The 9,271-nt window shown below is 47.1% G+C and overlaps 1 protein-coding gene across 1 annotated transcript in view; it reads right to left on the reverse strand.

The window, feature by feature from the left end:
- The window catches only part of GPR3 (G protein-coupled receptor 3), a 146,495-nt gene that overhangs the window by 35,619 nt on the left and 101,605 nt on the right, over nucleotides 1-9,271 (reverse strand). The gene's annotated exons all lie outside the window — the stretch shown is intronic.

Raw genomic sequence — 9,271 nt, forward strand, 5'->3', positions numbered from 1 at the left:
AATATCCACAGGGTCATGGGTATTGCTACTAAGTGCTTTTGGAAAGCTGGGGGGGGGGCTGGGGAGGGAGAAAGGAGGTTGCCATGGTGAAAAAAAACACATGATGCATACTGATGGACTGGTGGGGAAGGAGAAGGGGGGGTGAGAACTGCCACAGCAAATATGAGAGGCTTGAGAGCCATCTGTACAGTGAAAGAAGAAAGCTAGGAGGAATTGGGGGGGGTGGAGAGGGAGGAAACAGGGAGGGGAATGTGGCTTTTGCCGCAAAGCCTCTTTCCTTTGGGGATGGCATTTCTGAACAATCTCCTTTGCTGAAGCAATGCTCTCCCCAGCCTCTCTCTGCCAGGCTCACCCTCCTTCTATCCGTTGCTATTCCTCTTCCTCTCCCCCCCCCCCCTTCTCATGAGAAAGGAGAAGGACACAAAACAGGCATTTCCCTTTGCTGAGCTTCTCTGAGCGCAGGGAGGGAGAGAGAAAAACCCGACCCCAAAATGTTCCCCACCTCCCTTCTCCTGTGATCTTGGCCAACTCAAACAATGAGCCTGGAAAAAGATCAGAAAAAGCCAGCCACCTGCCAAACCAACTGTGACCTTGCAGGGTCTGATTTAAAGGATCCGTGCTCTTTATTTTCACAGCACCAACCAGGCTGACAGCTGGGGGCGGGGGAGAGAGAGAGAGAGAAGGCTACAGGCCCTCATATTTATAGGAGTAGCAAGCAAAAAAGGAGAAAGGGGTGAGCCCAAGTATGTTGCAGAAGCAAGCAAGATACTGGAGACTGAAAGATAAGAGACAGGAGAGAGGGTGCTTCTTCTTGCTGAATCAGAAATTCCAGGTCAAAAGTATCCGTCAACAGATAGCATTTCCATTTGATTCTCTCCAATTGGGAGAGATTAGGGCTGGCTCCAGGTTTGAAGGGGTCACCAGCTCAATGGGGGGCGGGGCTAGCAACCCTGCAGCTGGCAGCTGTGAACTGCCACCTTAAATTCCCCCCCGGGGATCCCCACTGGGTGGTGCTATCTTGTGGGCATTGTGGGAAATTTAAAATGGCAGCTCACAGACCCAGCTGCTCAGCATGGAGAAGAGTGGGCAGGGCAGGGGTTTGCGTCCCACCAGGGTGCTGAGGGTGCAGCAGTTGCCGGCTCTGAATGCAGAACTAGTTTTAGCATTAGGTGCTAGCGCAGGCCAGCAATCAGAAAAAAATGGGCTCTGTGTTTGTGAGTGGTCTCTAACAGTATAGTGGGGGGACATTATATGTCCCCAAAATCCTAAACAAGGGCTGCTAAAGGGAGATGGTGGCAGAGGCGGTTTTCCTGCCTGCTTTATTAATGCACAAATGTCTTCCATCTCAACAGAGGTCACACCTGCACCACACATTTAAAGAAGCATCATGCCACTTTAAACAGCCATGGCTCCTCCCACCTCACCCCCCAAATCCTGGGGACTGTCATTTGTTAAGGGTAATGAAAGTTGTTAGGAGAGGAGACCCCTGTTCCCCTCACAGCACTACCATTCCTAAGGGAGAGGGATTGACCACTAAACCACTCTGGAGAGGGTAGCTCTGTGAGGGGACTAGGGGTCTCCTAACAACTCTCAGCATCTTTAACAAACTACAGTTCCCAGGATGCTTTGGGGAAAGCCATGACCATTAAAGTGATATAAGAGCACTTTAAATGGTGCATATGTGGCCAGGGTGCCCCTTGCACCTTCAGTAGTTGTGTAGCAGAGGGAACTTCAGCAGGCGCCGTTTGACATGAAAGTGAGGCCCCCTGAAATTCTGTCTTCTGCATCACTCATAAAGGGGCAAGAGCCCCGTCCCCTTTTGCACCTGCTCATTCTCAGCTGAGCACTTTAAAGAGGGTGGCCGCTTAGGCAGCACTGAAAAAGAGGGCGAAATAAAGCAATGAATTAGCAAATGCTAATGCCAATTTATATATCCAGATGCAATTTAGAAAAGATTGCTATAATTTATATCATCTCACCATAGTGGGAAAGACTGTGTGACCAGGTGCCCTTTGAGCCTGTTCAACATTCTGCTGCCCGGTTCTGTGGATGGGAACATGAAGGCATCTCCTGTCCTCCCTAATTCTTTACCTTAGAACAGGACTTGACCAGACGGTTCTTCAGAAGGCGCCTTTCAATAGAGAACTGTCCTTCGTAAAATAGAGAGCCCTCCAGACTGGCATTTCTTCTCCAGGTGAATCCTGCAACATGCAATTGACACAATAGTAGAGCATTAGTAGACAGTCAACACATCATTCCACTTTGCTAGTTGTTCTGCAATGCTTCCCCAGTGTTGTTGCATGATTGCTGTCTGGACTAGCTCTCTTGTACTATAACACAACAATAACAGGAGATAAAGAGTAAACTGGGAGTAAACTGGGATATCTGTGGCATTAAAAAAAGGGGGGGGGGTTCAGCAAGAAGCTATGGGATGTGTCCCTATTGAAAGCAAAGCCAGGTTTCCACCCTGAAATCTTTGCAGACTCAAACAGTGTCATGAAAGTGGGATTGCATATAACTACCCTGATACCATCATGAGAGCAAATAATCACAAATGAGCAATAAAAAGACCGCCTTTCCTGTGAAACACATTTTGTGCAGTTTCAGCCTGGAGGAGTTGAACGGGGAAGATCTACCTGTGGAGGGCGCCTATTGGCTAGTGCTTATGACAAATGTAACACATAGTAGTTTCACAACTACAAAAAACTTTTGTATTGAAGACTATTTTTTTTAAAAAAGAAAGTTTGATGGATTAACATATGCAGTGGTACCTCGGGTTACAGACGCTTCAGGTTACAGACTCCGCTAACCAAGAAACAGGTTAAGAACTCAGATTAAGAACTTTGCTTCAGGATGAGAACAGAAATCGCGCAGCGGCGGTGCAGCGGCAGCGGGAGGCCCCATTAGCTAAAGTGGTACCTCAGGTTAAGAACTGTTTCAGGTTAAGAACGGACCTCGAGAACGAATTAAGTTCTTAACCCCAGGTACCACTGTAAATGAGTAACCATACAGGTGGTATCCCTGAACCAGAGTAAGAGGGAGAGGGGCAAAACAGCCAGATGAATCAGCATTTGATTTCCAGGTATGTACATCTGTTGTGCCAATTGTGAAGCTAGGAGGAAGATAGTTCTGCAAAAAAAAATAAGTGGCTGCCTGATGAGACCTCTCTTTTTCTTATATCTGCCTTCCCCTAGACATTTCTAAATTAAATAGTACTTCCTGCAAAATGTAATATAATCTTCATAAAAGTTAACAAAAATCAATGCTGAGGACCCATACCTTCACATTCATTGGTATGAGGAGCAGAAGCAGAGAGCCACTTTACTTCTTAACTCAGCTGCTAGGTAGAACTTTCCTTTCAAACTTCCCCTTTTATGCCTGTAAATGAAAGGGACTAGAAACTTGGCTTTTTTAAAATAAAAAACCAGAGCTTCTGGGAATATCCCCATGACATCCCAGCTCCCACAAGCCCTCCCATGGCTATGGCGCTACTCTGGAGAGGTTCGGTTCGGTAAATAAAGTTGCAAGCTCATGTTAGCACCTTGACTCTCTCAGTCAGTTCAATGCCCTCTTGGTTTTCAAAGGTAGCATGTATGGTTGAATCCTACCAACACTGATTAATTTAGCATTTGCACATGGGACGGCAGACTGCTTCTTTGTCCCAAAAGACTACAGTCATTGTTTGGGAAGCTTTAACAGCATTTTCCTATTTAGTTGCTGTTGGTTTTTCTCTCTGAACATCTAAGCCCAGAGTTTTTTTCCATGAGTCAGGAAGCCTGCTTTCAGCATTTTAAACACCAATTGTTCCAAATGTTTATTTGTGCCTCACCCTCCCCTGTACTTCCCCAGGACCTCAGGGCAGCTATAGGCATGCCTCACAACAACCTCGTGAGGTAGGTGAAGTTTTTCTCAAGGCCATCTACCTGAGCATGGATTTGAAGGTACTCTGCCTCACTATAGTTTTGGAATGTGTGATGCATTGAACCAAAGGCAGCCTGTTCAGATCAGGTCAGGTTCCATTTATTCCAAAAACAATACAGTGAGAAATTAATGGGTATGAATAAAATCCCTGTGCCATTCAGGGGATAGGGAGCTCACCTGTTCAGGTAGCAGCGGCCTCTCAGAGGCAGTCTCCTGGCCATTTTCTCCACCATTATGCCCCAGAATGACACAAGGTCTGAGGCCCTGTAGGTGAGTATAATAGTGGCTGCCAGGAGGACACAGACCACAGCAAAAATAACAATATAAATTAGTTCAAAAAACAAAACAAACTACCCAATGTAAGACAATGGAATTTCTATGACAGAACCAGATTGAACAGGAGTTTCACAAATGAATACTGAAAGAAAGGTGGTAATGACGAAAATGACTGGAGGAGCAAAACATGGGGGGGGGATTCTTGCACACACTGTTTTGTTTGTTTGTTTGTTTGAATCAAATTTCAAAGAATCATAGAATTGCAGAGTTTGAAGGGATTACAAGGGTCAACTAGTCCAACCCTCTGCAATGCAGGAATTGTTGTTGTCTAGTCGTTTAGTTGTGTCCGACTCTTCGTGACCCCATGGACCAGGCACTTCTATCTTCCACTGCCTCCCGCAGTTTGGTCAAATGCAGGAATACTTTGCCTTAAATTTATATGCCACTTTAATGTCCATCATTTGTGTTTGTGTTTGTGTGTGTGTGTGTATGTACATACAGCCATAAAATCACAATAAAAACAACCTATAAAACAACAACAGTATACCAGTCAGAGCAACTAAGCGGCGCCTACATCTAGGATTAGTGACATATGCTTGGAGCCGAGTGTGAATTTCATGCTCTTTATTCAGCTCATAGTAGCAATGAATGAATCTTTCCCCAAAACGTCTAGCTATACATACATTATTTACACAATGGGCCCCGTGTGATTGGCTAATTGCGGGCTGCTCCTGTAGGCCAATCAGGTTGCGGATTCACTTCCACCTGGAGCTGGATTGGGTGGCTCCTGCGGACCAATCATGCTGCTGCATTCTGGATCCTATTGTTCTAGGATTCAGCTCAGCACATAACAATTAGCTTAGCATTTGTGGTCACACTGTGGTAACCACAAGGTTAGACTACTGCAATGCGTTATAACAGCATGCATAAGAAGAGCCTATCAGGCCAATAGCCCATATAATCCAGCATCCTGTTGTCACAGCAACCAACCAGATACCTGCTAGCCGGACAGGAGAGCATCAGCACTGCCCACCTTCAATTCCCAGCTACTGGTATTCAGAGGTATAATGAATCTGACAGTGGATGCAAAACACACCCGTTTTGGCTAGCAGCCGTTGGTAGCCTTAACCTCCAGGAACCTGTCTAAGCCTCTTTGAAAGCCATACCAGTTGGTGGCCATCACAGCCTCCCGTGGGGGAGCAAGTTCCATAGTTTAACTACGCACTGCATGGAGCACTTTCTTTCATCTGTCCTGAATCTCCCAACATTCAGCTTCATTGGATGTTCACAAGTGCCAGTGTTATGAAAGGGGGGTGCGCATTTCTCTATCTACTTTCTTCACGCCAGGGATCATCTTATACATTTCTGTCCTGTCACCTCTTCTTCGCCTTTTCTCTAAACTAGAAAAGAGGCTGCCTTTGAAGATAGTTTGGAGAGGGCAGAATTCAGAGGACAGGTTGTTGACTGAACCAGACAGTCTGAACATCTTACACTAATTTTGGTCCGACTGCATTAGCTGCCAGCTAGTTCCTGGGACTCAATTCAAAGTGCTGGTTTTTACCTATAAAGCCTTATAGGACATTGATACCTCAGGGACTGTCGCTCCCCATATGAACCAACCTGCACCCTGCCTTCATCATCAGAGGCCCTTCTCCATCTGCCCCCACCCAGGGAGGGACAAAGGGCAGCAACAACAGGCCACTCTGCATTTGTGGTCACTCTGCATTTGTGGAAACATGTCTGGTGCCTTCAATGTCAGCTTTCAGGAGATAGGTCAAGACCTTCCTGTTTATCCAGGCTTTGGGGAGAGTAATTAGGATCAAACTGCAGGATGATTTCCAGCCTGTTTGTGGTGTTCATCTTTTAGTTGGGTGGGGTAGGGCAGGCTTTGTTCTTTTTTTCCAGTATTGCTGAAAAATACAACCTGTGTTTTATTGGGATTTTTTTAAACAAACAAACCCAATGTATTTGTTTTTAAATGTTGGTAAGCCTTATGCATTTTATGGATCTCTAAGTCTCTCTCTGCCATCTTTTTTTTTTGTGTGTGTGTGGAAAGTGATGAACAAGTAAATAAATAATGGTGGCCAGGGAAACACCTGGGTGAACAGGTATGCATTTAGTGGGCAGAAACTACCTCACCTCAGTGGGAAAGTCATTCCGCATGGTAGGTGCCACCACAAAAAAGGCCCTTCTCACCACCACCACCAGATGAACATCTCTTGGCTGTGGCATGGTTAAATATAGTTGTCAACGTTTCCCTTTTTTAAAGGGAAATTCCCTTATTCTGAATAGGATTCCTCGCAAGAAAATGGAAAAATTGACAGCTATGTGGTTAAAAGATCAACACCCTCAGGCCACGGAGACTGGGATCAACTATACAAGAGTAGGCACTCTCAGATAGATTGGTCCTGAGATGTTTAGGGCCTCAAAAACCAAAATTAACACCTTGAACTTGGCTCAGTAACTATCTAGCAGCTTCTAAATTCATTATGAAATGGTGTAAAATAACTAGTAAAATGTAAAGGGACCCCTGACTATTAGGTCCAGTCGTGGCCGACTCTGGGGTTGCGGCGCTCATCTCGCTTTATTGGCCGAGGGAGCCGGCGTTCAGCTTCCGGGTCATGTGGCCAGCATGACTAAGCCGCTTCTGGCGAACCAGAGCAGCGCACAGAAACGCTGTTTACCCTCCTGCCGGAGCGGTACCTATTTATCTACTTGCACTTTGACATGCTTTCAAACTGCTAGGTTGGCAGGAGCAGGGACCAAGCAACGGGAGCTCACCCCGTTGCGGGAATTCAAACCGCCAACCTTCTGATCGGCAAGCCCTAGGCTCTGTGGTTTAGGTGAATACAAATATAATTCATAACACTAAGAATTGTCAAACAACTTAATAAAAGCAATCTAAGCGGAAATCCCTATGCAAAACATGCTTTGCAATACAGGTGTGTTAGGCACAGGGTAGAGCAGGGGTCACAAACACGGTGCCCGTAGATGCCCTTGTGCCCACCAATGCCCCCTATGATACCAGGCAGTTTCCTATGTATCAGAGGCAGCTCTCAACTCTCTGGCACCTCTCCCTGGTGAAATGCCATCTCTGACATTTCTGAAATCCTGTCAGTGTGCCACACCAGCAAGCGTTTCCCTGTTCAGCCCCTCCTGTCAGTCTCTTGAAGTTTCCGTGTATGTCACCAAATGAAACACAGGTACAAACCAAGGGCAGCTCACGCACCAGATGGTGAAATGCAGCCCTCAATGTGTGATGCGAGGAAGGGAAACCGGAGCCGTGGTATTCGGTGAGAGAAATGTCCATAGCTATGAGGCGCTACAGCAATCAGCACTCTCCTTTTCAGATCCTGCACAATCTCGGAAGGCCTAGGAAGCGAAGCTGCGGCCTGTGGTGCCCTCTGCGCAGGCCGCAGCCTCTTCCCCCTCTTCCTTCGAGAAGTGAGAGCGTGCAAATCCTGCCTCGCTTAATTGGCCTCCTCGGCGGCGTGGTGGAGGCCATCTCCCCGGTTGGTGACCTTGCTCCTGCACAAGGCGCTGTGAAGAGCCTGGCACTGCTGAGGCTGGAGGGGAGGAAGAGCCCAGGCCCCGTTGCCTGGCAACCACACAGCTGTCTGTTGACCTAAAAGGAGCTGCTCACTCTTGACACAGCTGGTGTTTACATGGAGCCAAATCTTTCTCCTTCGTGTTTGCATGGAACGAAAGCAAGGCACACAGACACAAGCGCTAACACACACACACACACACACACACACACACACACACACGGAGTAGACAAAAAGGAGAGAGAAAGAATGTGGAAAACAGAGAGAACAGACTTCCCCCGCCCGCACTGCCCTTCATTGCTAGCTGGAAGAGAAGATGGGGGGGGGGAGAATGTGTGTGTGTGTGTGTGTGTGTGTGCAGAAAGGGGTCAGGGACATCGCAAATCCCTTGGAGGGCCAGATACATCTTTATCCACTGCAGCACAAAGGAATGTGTTATGGAAAGCACCATGTGCCTTGGTATTATCTGAGGCTGTGTGTATGCCTTTAAAGCACATCCAAAGCACATTCCCTGCCTCAAAGAATCCTGGGCACTGAACTGTGAGGCTATCCTGGGTTCTTGGCGCAGCAACAGAGCAGGCCGGAGGGGTAGGGAGTCAGGAAACCCTTTCGGTCTAGGGTAGGATTTGAGGCCTTAGCACCTCACCTTGGGCCAGAAAGAGACAGAGTGGGGGTGCCAGTGGTGTGTTGCCCACCCTGCTGCCCAGCAGTGAGACTGTTCATGGGGAGGTACTGAGCAGTCTGCCAGGAGACATGACCGCCCGGCTGCTGCTGGATGGCCTAGCACAGGAAGGAGAATCCTGTGAGCCAGCCATCACCCTGCCTCCACAGAGTGAGGTTGCCCTGGCAACCGAGGAAGCACATAGGCCTGAGTAGGACAGTGAGCTGGCCAAGGATTCATGTGCCATCTCCAAGGATGGATCCTCAGATGCACTAGCGCAAGCAGGCGCAGCCTACTGGCAGGAGTGCCCATTTGCATGCACAGTCCCAGTGGGAACTGTGTGAAAGATTGTGCCCAACTCACTCTTTGAAAGTGGGTGGGGTGGGGTCAGGCATTGGGACAACATCTTAGCTTCTATGTTAAGAGCTCAGCTTCTGAACCAATGCTTCTCAACTATGACTAATATTGTTGTTATTATATTTATTTATATCCTGCCTTTCCCCCCAGGCCTAGACTCAAGGCAGCTTACACAAATTAAAATGACACAGATAAAATTCAAAAACTAAAAACATATAAAAGTTAATTCTTAAAATGTAATTAAATTCTAATAGAATTAAAACAATATTTAAAACACAGACAGTAAAAACAGCATAGCACATTTAAAAGCCACTTCCTAAAAAAAAAAAAACCAGCTAGTTTCCAAAGGCCTGCCAGAATAAAACATTCTCCACCTGCCAGCAGAAGGACAACAAGGAGGGAGCCAGTCTAGCTTCTCTAGAAGTTCCAAAGTCTGGGAGATGCCACTGAGAAAGCCCTCTTCCATTGGATCCCCAATGTAATGAACTGGCAGCTCAACTGGGAGGAG

Source organism: Podarcis liolepis (assembly GCF_965112155.1).
Source record: "Podarcis liolepis genome assembly, chromosome: 7".
Classification (NCBI taxonomy): domain Eukaryota; kingdom Metazoa; phylum Chordata; class Lepidosauria; order Squamata; family Lacertidae; genus Podarcis; species Podarcis liolepis.